General features: G+C 40.4%; 1 non-coding gene across 1 annotated transcript; it reads right to left on the reverse strand.

Annotated features, from left to right (window-relative positions):
- Window positions 1-6,524: 6,524 nt before the first annotated feature.
- trnag-gcc (transfer RNA glycine (anticodon GCC)) lies at window positions 6,525-6,595 on the reverse strand. Its single transcript has one exon. It is a non-coding gene; the product is annotated as a tRNA-Gly (tRNA).
- Between the last annotated feature and the right edge of the window lie 4,153 nt (window positions 6,596-10,748).

A 10,748-nucleotide genomic window follows, 5' to 3' on the forward strand; every position in this document is an offset into this window, starting at 1 on the left:
GAGCTCAAAAAGTTTGTATCGGTTTGTGTGGCGGGAAAACTTTGCGGAGTGAAAGTTTATGGCATGTTTTGGCCGTTTTGTGGAAACAGCTTGAGCCAATTTACTCGATCTGTAGAATGTTTAACGTTGATGAACGGACCAGACGGAAGGAGCACGCGCACAGGAGACATCTAATAAACAGCCGGAAAATGCTAAACAAGCTAAGTGTAGCATCACGCTAAATAGCTGAAGCTGCTGTCAGACATGCAGTGAATTAAAGTGCACCGTTTCATGGAGGACAGAAAGTCAAAGTCAAAAGAACTGTGGGCCGAAAGGAAACAGGTCCAGGTACGTGTGTGGATATATCTGTAAAATATGGAAGTAAATATGTGTGTGTGTGAAATGAATGATATCTTTTTGTTATTTTAGCAGATAAACATGGATTGATGGCGCCACATGGAGCTGATTTAAAAGCTCAGAGAGGGAAAACACTCCCATTATATACAGATCCGGAGGTAGCAGCACCTGATCTACTGAAGCAAGCTGTCCAAGAAATGAGAACATTTAACAAGAAGATGGATGAAGGAGCAGACCTTCTTTTGTATCCAGACTGTTCAGAGGTCTTTTTTCATTTGCCTAGAAACACACTTTAGAGGAGGTTTGTGGATCTGTTCATTCAATATTTTTACATATTTATTCATTCTGATGCAGCATAATTAATAATGTGTTTTTACTACAGAGGTTGATACATCAGACTCTGATTCTGAAATTGTCATCACATCGAGGAGCACAGCTGAATTCAATGCAGCTGAAACTGTGGTACGTTCATTTATACAGTTTGTACTTTAATTCAGTTTTTATTTATTTATTGATAGGATATGCATTTGGTTTCAAGTGTTAAGTCGAAGAACCAAGTCTTGATTATTTGGCATTTACTATTCCAATCAGACACCCTGATAACCTTTCACCATTGATATATACTGTATGTGGTGAGGTAACAATAATGGAAGCTGCTTAAAGTTGCTGACAATTGTGTGCTTTTCTTCTCAGGTTTTTGAACCAAAAAAACACAGTTCTCCCAAACACAAACCTGAAGATAAAGGGTAGGTATTAGTTTTTACAAAAGAAGTAATTTGTCTTTAAGTTGTTGATGTGATTGTGATGAACGTGGTAGAAATGATCATACGTGTGATATAATTTATCACAAAATAATCTTATTTTTAAATCTTATGGTTCCTCTCTACCTCTAAATGTTACTCAAAGCTCTGTTATACTCTGTATCATAAAGTTCATCAGTTTATCAATTTTATCATGTTTCAGAGATTCATCCACAGCTCAGCCTGGACAGGTATTAAGGCAGATTATGGCAGCCTGATGTTCTTTGCTTTCAGTGTGTTGTTTCAGATATTTTCATTTGTTTTTCAGATAGTAATATCTGACACTGAGGATCTGGATCCACCTGAAACAAATCCAGTCAGGAGTACTTGCTACGGGTAAGTAAAAAAACAACTCAATTAATTTAAATTTTACTTTATTGATTACATGGGAAAGATATTTGCATTTGTAAGATGTTCATCATATTCTGAAACCTGTGACATGCTGGTAAAATTCACAGATGATGCTGCCGTTTTGGAAGAAGGAATTGACACAGTTGGGCCGAGATGAGTTTTTAACTCTACTGATGAAACATCTGAAAGACCGGCCCATTTCTGATGGACCAGAAGGACATCAGTTCTTGGTGTACAATGCAAATGGTATGAACAGGGTTAGATGTAAACAACACTAATGGTTAATGATCATTAACTTTATATATCACATGACATACGCTTTGTTGCTTGAACTATTTTTCAAAAACATGTTTCATCTCAAATCCATGAACAGCTGTCAGGGAGGATGAATACTACCTGGCAGGAAAGATGATTGTGGTGTCAGCGGTGCATGGAGGTCCGGGGCCGCATTTCCTGTCACAAGATCTTGTTCATTATCTTTCGGGCCAACAGTTGATTCGATCACTGATGAAGAAATAGGGAAAGCTTTGAAAAAGGTGAGAGTCAGCTTTGGTGTGGTAGGACAGAGTATTATGTTGTTCCTGCAGTCTGTTTTATCACATACACAGAATTGGCTTCATGTATTGTTTATGTCAGAATTAAATCTTGTGTCGTGGAATAAAAAATAGGCAAGAAGATACAGAACACACTGTACATAGTTATTGATATGAGTGTTTCTGTCCTTTTTTTTTTTTTTATGTCTTTCAGATTGAGAATGTTTCTTCAGTGGATGCTCTGTGAGAATGCATCATGAGACGCAGCACAATGTTACAGACAGCAGGCTGTCTGAGACGTGTTGCTACTGTTGAAGAAAAGAAAGAAATCGTGTCAGACTCCCTCCGATGGTACATTATTGACCGCATCCCATCTGCAATTGACAGGTAAGATCATATTTGTAATGAAGATGTGATTTTTATTTTTTTGTATTTAAGATATTTTAGTTTGAAATGCCTCATCATCCCCCTCTGTGGTTTATTAAGAATGTATATTTTTTAGCTCTGAGTCAGTGTGTCAGAATGTGTGCCTTAGTTTAGTATAATTGCTGTGTGATGTCTGTCTCCCCTTCCTCTGTCTTATGCCAATCAAAAGGTGCTCATGTCATTCCAGTCTTGTGTTTGTGTGCGTAATTCTTGCAGTCTGTAGAGTAACAATTACCCTGCCAAGTGCAAAGCAAGACACAGAGTTCTTCTTTAAATCAGTAATGTTCAACACAACCATTTTTACTCATTTCTATATGTTTGGGTGGATAGTCATTTTAGAAAACATTGAAGTTTCTTTAGGTCATTTAAATGTGAAACAATGTTTGTGGTGACTTTTTAGATTCAAAGATGGTCTTTCAGCTCTTCAGTTTCTGACTGCACTGCAGCAACAGCCTACTTTGCTGGCCCCTGTCCTGTGCCACTCTGAAAAGCCACTCACTGGTCTGGAACTTGAGACTCTTCAAACCTGACCTCAGTCCATCAGGAAGTAACAGGAGACTTAAAGAAAGTCAAACTTTGGGCTACTGGGCGGACTGTTTATTTTATTGTGAAGGTTTGTAAATCACAATTTATTTTTCGACTTTGTTGAGAAAAAACATTGCCAAGATATAACTGAAGGTTTTTCTTTGCAGAAGGTCAGGCTGCTGTGTCTCTGGAGGATGTTTTGATGTTTGCAGCTGGGCTGACTTCACCTCCCCCGTCCGGATTGGAACCATCACCAAGAATAGAGTTCCTGGATGACTCTCCATTCCCAGTTCCATATACATGTTCAAACACACTGAAATTAGCACTCCTAGATTCACACACTGTGTTTAAGTCACACATGGACTTGTAACTGTAACTTTTTTTGTTTTCCCTCACAGTTAAGATTTTCACTGTTAAGTTTTAGACAAAACAAATTTCAAGAGGTTTTGTATTCCATACTTACAAAAATATAGGACTCATTACTTTGCTATAATTTTTATCAATTGATTTCAAACTCAGCAAAAATGAAGCTGTGACACTTGGTGTTCAGACAGACTGCAGTGTTCCACCACTCCAAATCAGATTTCTTAGCTTGTCATTCACTTTTCCTTGTGATGTTTCCAAATGATTCTGGTACCTGTTCATCTGAAGAAATGAAACAATGGGAATGCAAATGTTATGTTGACAAACAATAAAAAAATTACAAATATTTCCTTCTGATTGCATCTGTGATAGATTGGTGATGAGTTTTTTCCAAACTATTTTAAAACAAAAAAATTGCATGTTTTTCAGTCATGGCAATATTTGATTCAATTCTGGGTTACTTGTCTAATACCAAATCACAGCACAGTCATCTCATGGCTCTTGACATGTATATTAAAAAAATTAATTAATTTAAAAAATAAATAAATAGAAATAGGACAGAAACCCCAATGAGGAAACACTTGATAATGTGGAAGGGAAAATTCTCACTGACTCACAGCTGAGCAGTTTCTTACAGCTTCATGTACAGTTCTGTTGCAGACTCCCAGTTCTCTGGCTTCTGTAGTTGTTTGTGCTCCATAACAAAGTCAAAGTCCTCCTGCATGTTTGAGTCCCCACATGGAGCTATTGACAGGCTCGCCTCTGGAACAGCATCCAAATCAGCTGGTTCAATCTCAAATCCAGTCTGTGGAGCCAAATCTGTGTTAGATAGAATAAATAGCATTTATATTATTTTATATTCAATCAATATAATAATAAAAGAAAACACAGAAATATCAATCCATCACCAATGTTACCTGTGTGGTCAGCAGTACAGTTCATTGGACATGACACTGTTCTGGAAGTGTGAATCCTGTGACTGTTCCACAGTCTCACACACTCATCCAACATCACCATAGCAACATCTCAGAAGGCACTGATGCTCATGGCTCCCGTTGAAGTATCCAGCAAACAACTCCATCCAGAACTGAGACCTGTAGAAATGGATAGAATCGGAAGTAAATATATATTATTAGTAGAAGTGGGACTCCATTAAAAAAATCTAATTCATTAAAGGCTTTGTAATGAATGAATTGAAATGAACGCGTTAAAGTCCCAGCCTCAATTATTATATATGTTCAGAGGAGTTCATCTGCGACAGAACATACAGATAAAAATCAAATCAAAGGTTCGTCATAATGAAATGACTTCATGAAGGCCACTTACCTTCCCCTTCTAAATATGGCCCACCAGGATTCAACACGCTGCTTATTCGTGGATGAGCCATACATGTGGCTGGACGGCCCAGAGCAGCAGTCATCATGATGGAGGCGTAGGGGAGACTGAATGGCAGCCATAATGCCATTCTCCGTGCCACAATCAGTCCTCAGTCTCATGAGAGGAGATTCTCAGCGATCACTGTTGGCTTCTTGTTATTTGTCGGTCCACATTGGAGCCACAGCACTTTAGGTGAAAAAATCCATCCATGCGTCCTGAGAGAGCCAGTTTATCAGAACCATCTGCATGCCACATACAGTTCGCTCCCATTGAGTAGCAGCTTCTTCTTAGAAACCTTCTGCGTGCTCTCTCATTCATCACATCATCTCTCTTCACTCGAAGATTGGACTTTTGTCTGAGTACCTGCCACATCGTCCGATAGCCAAACAGTTGTCCAGGTCCACGAAGTTCCAACCTGATGGCGTTTGGAGAGGAATCATCCTTTTAAGAGTCCGCAGGCTGATGTTTGCACCGTGTAAACTTCACATCATGCTTCAGTAGATCAGGTGCTGCTACCTCCGGATCTGTATATAATGGGAGTGTTTTCCCTCTCTGAGCTTTTAAATCAGCTCCATGTGGCGCCATCAATCCATGTTTATCTGCTAAAATAACAAAAAGATATCATTCATTTCACACACGCATATATTTACTTCCATATTTTACAGATATATCCACACACGTACCTGGACCTGTTTCCTTTCGGCCCACAGTTCTTTTGACTTTGACTTTCTGTCCTCCATGAATTGTTTATATGATGTTCATGGTTGTTCTGCTGGAATGAACGGAGTTCCGTATCAAAACAGAAAGTTAGCAGCAGCTAAAACAATCAGCAACAATTGTGCATTTAGCATAACTGAAAACCTAACAAATAAATAAATAAAAAACTAGCAACGCATACTAACTAAACGCGTTGCTATTCCGTGAAGACAACGATTGGCTGTAAAATGAAACGGTGCAATTTAATTCACTGCATGTCTGACAGCGGCTTCAGCTAGTTAGCGCGATGCTACACTTAGCTTGTTTAGCATTTTCCGGCTGTTTATTAGATGTCTCCTGTGCGCGTGCTCCTTCCGTCTGGTCCGTTCATCAACGTTAAACATTCTACAGATCGTCCGCACGGAAAACACAACCGCGTAAATTGGCTCAAGTTGTTTCCACAAAACGGCTAAAACATCATTTACTCCATGCTGCCACAAACTTTCACTCTGCAAAGTTTTCCAGCCACACAAACCGATACAAACTTTTTGAGCTCACAGTCAATCTTCTTCTGGATCACTTCCGGCATTTGGGACATTCCCCTTCCGGAAAATTCTGTCGTTTGGAAAATTGTTTCGCAACTTGTAAATTAGTTTTCTAAAATTTCAATTTGTTTTGTCCGTGGGAAAAGTGTTTTTCTTGTGTCATTTTGTTGAATAAAATGTAAAAATGTTTCCCAACATGTAAATTATTTTCACGCTTTGTAAAAGTGTTTGGCACTTTGTCATTTAGTTTTGCACTTACCGGCCACCGTATCAAACAGAGCAGGAACACTAAAGTAAGGGGCGGGGGGTGAAAACGACAGGAGGCTTAAAGAGCAGATTCTCTCTGAGGGGACGGATGTTGCCACAATACACAGTGTGTGTGCCATCACATGTGGAAGATGTGTGCAGACTGAAGCCTTGGTCTGCCACCAGCTCAGAGGGGCTGCACTTCTACTGACCACCAGGGGGCTCCACTGGTTGTTTCACAAAGTCACAGTGTGTTGGAATCTATCAGGGTATTTTCCAAGCAGCACTGTGTTTCTAACATCTGGATGTTGGTAAAAGAGTTACTCTGCATTGGCCGGGAATCGAACCCGGGCCTCCCGCGTGGCAGGCGAGAATTCTACCACTGAACCACCAATGCTTACTTAACAACGTTCACCACGACGTCATGAATCTCCATTCATCAGCAGCCTTCAACACTTTCTGACATGTTCAGAAGAACTTCCTGCATTTTTTAACGTGGCAGCTAACCCGATCAGGGAGAGTCTTCTTTTTTCTGTTTTTCTCACACAGGTGTCACTCCTCAATCAGGATTCATGACGTCATCTCACAACTTGTATAATTTATTTGGCAACATCTTAAGTTTTATTCTAATTTCTGTATTAATATACAACAGTGTATTTACATTAAAGTTGATATCTTTCTATAATAATCCATCATGGACTGCTGGACACTTTCATATCAGTAAATCCACCGTGTTTTAAAGAAGTTCAGAGTGTTTCAGAGTTTCTGACATGATACAGACAGACAGATCCAACAAAGTATTTAAATGAACTGAGAGCTCAGACCAGCAGAGAGAGAGAGCACACACACACACACACACACAGTGGACGAGGTGCGACGCTTCGCTCAGTCTGTGATTCCAAAAATGAGCGAAAGCAGGAAAAGACGCATTTTAATAAGTAGAAGGCGGAACAAACCAACAGATTTGGTTTTAGTTCAATTTAACGCCATTTATGTCTAAGAACAGCTGATTTGTGTTTCACTTCATTCGTTCGAGCTTCTTCGTGCGCATGCGCCGTTCCGGCTGAATCTTATGCGAGTGTGACATTTGAGTTGGTGTCGCGTGGGAGAGCGATGAAGGACAGGAAATGCCTTTGATCTCCAGTGACGTCACACAGCCTCGTTGTGAGGTGAGTAAACAGTTGTTGATGTTGTCAGTGAAACATTCATTCATCCTCAGAGTCATCTGCTTCTACCGAGCTCCATTTTCATTTCCAACCACTCAGAGAGACAAGAACACACACAGACACACTCTGACTAACCAAACCATTCCAGGAACAATCAGGAAGATTCTGGCTCAGGGTGTGACAGGTCCGGGGTTCAAATCCCAGATGAGCCCTTTGTCAGCTGTTGTAAGAAGTGAAAAAGCCTCCTAAATGTGGAGGGAGGCCGACTCTGTCAGAGAGCAGTGTGCATTCTAGCTTCCTTTAGCTGTCAGCCTCTGATCATCAACTCTTCAGCTTCTATGACTTCAACAATTCCTTCTGAATGCAGTCTGAGGCAGTGATTGTGAAACTTTCATTCAGACAGAGATCCCACATTCAGAAGAAAACAGCCACACACAAACAAAGTCATCATGAACAGCCTACATGGAGCCTAAATGAAAAGAAGCAGGAACTAAAGTGTGAAAATAATGATGAACAAAGTGTCACACAGAGAGGCTGCAGCCTGGTGTGGACTATAACGTCAGAAAATGGATCAGTCTGTGACACGGAGCACTAAAGTTGGAAGGCTGAGTTCAGCTTCAGCTTCTTTCATGTTCTCCCTGTGAAAGAAAGAAGGTGAACATGAGCTTGATATGAGAACACAGCAGTGTGCATCATGGTGCTCATGTTCATATAGAAAGAAGGAGGAAAAGCAGCAGCTCTGGTTTGCTGTTTCACTCCCTTTCCCTCCCCGCTATGAGCTGTCACTCACCCACAGCACATACTGTAGACTGGTTCACAGTCAGACTCATGATTCATGACTCATTGGTTCAGAGTGGGACTCATGAGTCCCAGTTCAGCAGCAGCACATTCACACACTGAGCTGAGAGTCTGCTGCACACTGACTGTATTACATCACTATATCAGTCAATCATTCAATTAACATATTAATCCTTACTGTAAACTTTAGTTTATTTATACAGCCACTTTCAAACAAAATAAGTTCCACAAAGTGCTTTAAACATTAAAAAAATATGAATAATCTGGACGAGATCCCCTACACAGGCCACATCATCATTCACACACACACACACACATTCAGATTTAAAAAGGATGTTATGTTTGTCTCCTAAAAATAATTTAGTACATTGATTAAAAATTGTCCTTTCAGAAGAGTAACTATGCTACTGCAGTGTCCTCTCTTGAGTTCTGCCCTTTCAGCATACTTTTATTTACTGACAAATTTTTTGCCACATGTGGATAAAAAAAAAAAAAAAGAAATATTTTAGATAAGAACAACTTAAAAAAATATATGCTTCATTTAGATGAAGGGCAGAAAACGCAGATTTAAAAAGTGCTGACTGACGGTCACATGTTTCACAACAAAATGACATCTTTTATAGAGGAATGCTTGTAGAAATGTTCCCAAAGCAGCCCAAAGGGTCCAGAAGAAGCTGAACCTAAACCCCAGGTGGAGTTTGGAGGAGCTGGCTGAGAGGAGCTGGCTGAGAGGAGAGGAGGACTTGAGGAGTCTCTGGGATCATGGTGGACTGGACTCTGTTCTCAGACCAGTTCTGATTCCTCTGTCAGTCTCTGCTGGATGAAGCTCTCCTCTCCACCTCCCAGGAACATGGTCCAGAGTCTGGACAAGCTGCTGCTGCAACATCTGGATCATCAGGAAGCAGCTGATCCTCCATCAGCAGACACCTTCCTCTTCACAGCCACCACTGCCACCTGTAGAGAGAAGAAGAAGAGAGCAGATCCATCAGTGTTTCCTGACTCTGTCCATCAGCTGTCAGTCAGTGATGCAGATCCAGCATAAAGACCTGCAGGGACTTCAGTCCTGTTCAGTCCAGATGTGCAGCAGCTGCTTCCTCTCAGCTCATGTTAACGTGTTGGAGTGAACACACTGAGCTGGAAACTCACAGACCTCAAGTCTGCTGACTCAGCACATTTCTCTGAGTCCACAGTGGAGATAAAGAGCTGAGTCATGAAGGTTCATCACTTTACTGATGATTTACTGAAGGTCCATTTAAACTGAGAGACTCAGACAGACAGACAGACAGACAGACAGACAGACAGACAGGCAGACAGACAGACAGACAGACAGACAGGCAGGCAGACAGACAGACAGGATTCTGGTCTGCAGAAAGACCACATGGTGACAGTGTGATGAAAGAAGATCAGTGATGTGCAGCTTTCAGTCAGACTGATCTCAGAGCTGTGACAGATGAACCTGATCAGAGAACAAACAGTCTCAGCTCAGATCTGACAGTTTGATGGACGAGGACCAGAATCTGAACATCTCTGAGTTCTTCAGCTGGAATCTGCTTCATTTGATGGTCACATGATCACAACAGTCCTCTGACTGATCTGATTGGCTGACTGTTTTCTCTCTGTCTTTCTGTCTAATCCTGAACTCTGTTTCTGTTCTCCTCTCACAGCTTCACTGAGGAGTTTGAAGGTTCACAGGAAACACTGAGTCTTTGCTCTGATACTGTATTAAAGCAATATTATTGAAAGGAACATGAACTGAGTCCAACTCTACTGACCTCAGAGTCTCCAGTCTGAAGTCTGGACTCTTCACAAGATCAGACAGATCCTTCAGGTCTGAATCCTTCAGGTCATTGTTGTGACTCAGGTCCAGTTCTCTGAGATGGGAGGGGTTGGACTTCAGAGCTGAGGCCAGAGAAGAACAGCTGATATCTGACAACCTGCAGTTCACCAACCTGAGTAAATAATAAAAGATGTGACTTCAGGAGACAAAGTTCCTGGTTCAAAGTGTTTCAGCATCTGTTCAGAGCAAATTATGTTTTAGTGAAGGGACTTGTGGTAGATGATTTTATTTCTGTGGTTTGGGAAATAAGGCAAATATTTTTTGACTTTGACTTGAGAAAAGGAAAATAATGTATGTGTGTATGTTTATATGCAGATATATGAGCGTTCAGGTTGTTACAACAGCCACTGGATGATTAAATACGTCTTATAAACCCATGTGGGTTGAACATTTTTATGAATGACACACAAATAAATTAATAAATGAAATGAACCACAGACTAAAATCTGCATACTAACATACAAATACATATGAATATATGATGTCCCCTTTCAAAAATACAAGATTGATTGATAAACTGCATGCAATTAAAACGTCTTTTTCAATTAAATAAAAATTTCCCAAAGTTAAAACTGCAAACTGCAGTTCTCCAACCTGAGTAAAGAATAAAAGATGTGACTTTAGGAGACAAAGTTCCTGCTTGAAAGTGTTCAATGTTTCATCAAGCCAACACATGATTCACAACATCTGGAACGTTTTCACTTAATTCAGCGGTGACCACGTTTAACATGCTGAGTTTGGTCTGAATC

This window comes from Echeneis naucrates, chromosome 2, assembly GCF_900963305.1.
Source record: "Echeneis naucrates chromosome 2, fEcheNa1.1, whole genome shotgun sequence".
NCBI lineage: Eukaryota > Metazoa > Chordata > Actinopteri > Carangiformes > Echeneidae > Echeneis > Echeneis naucrates.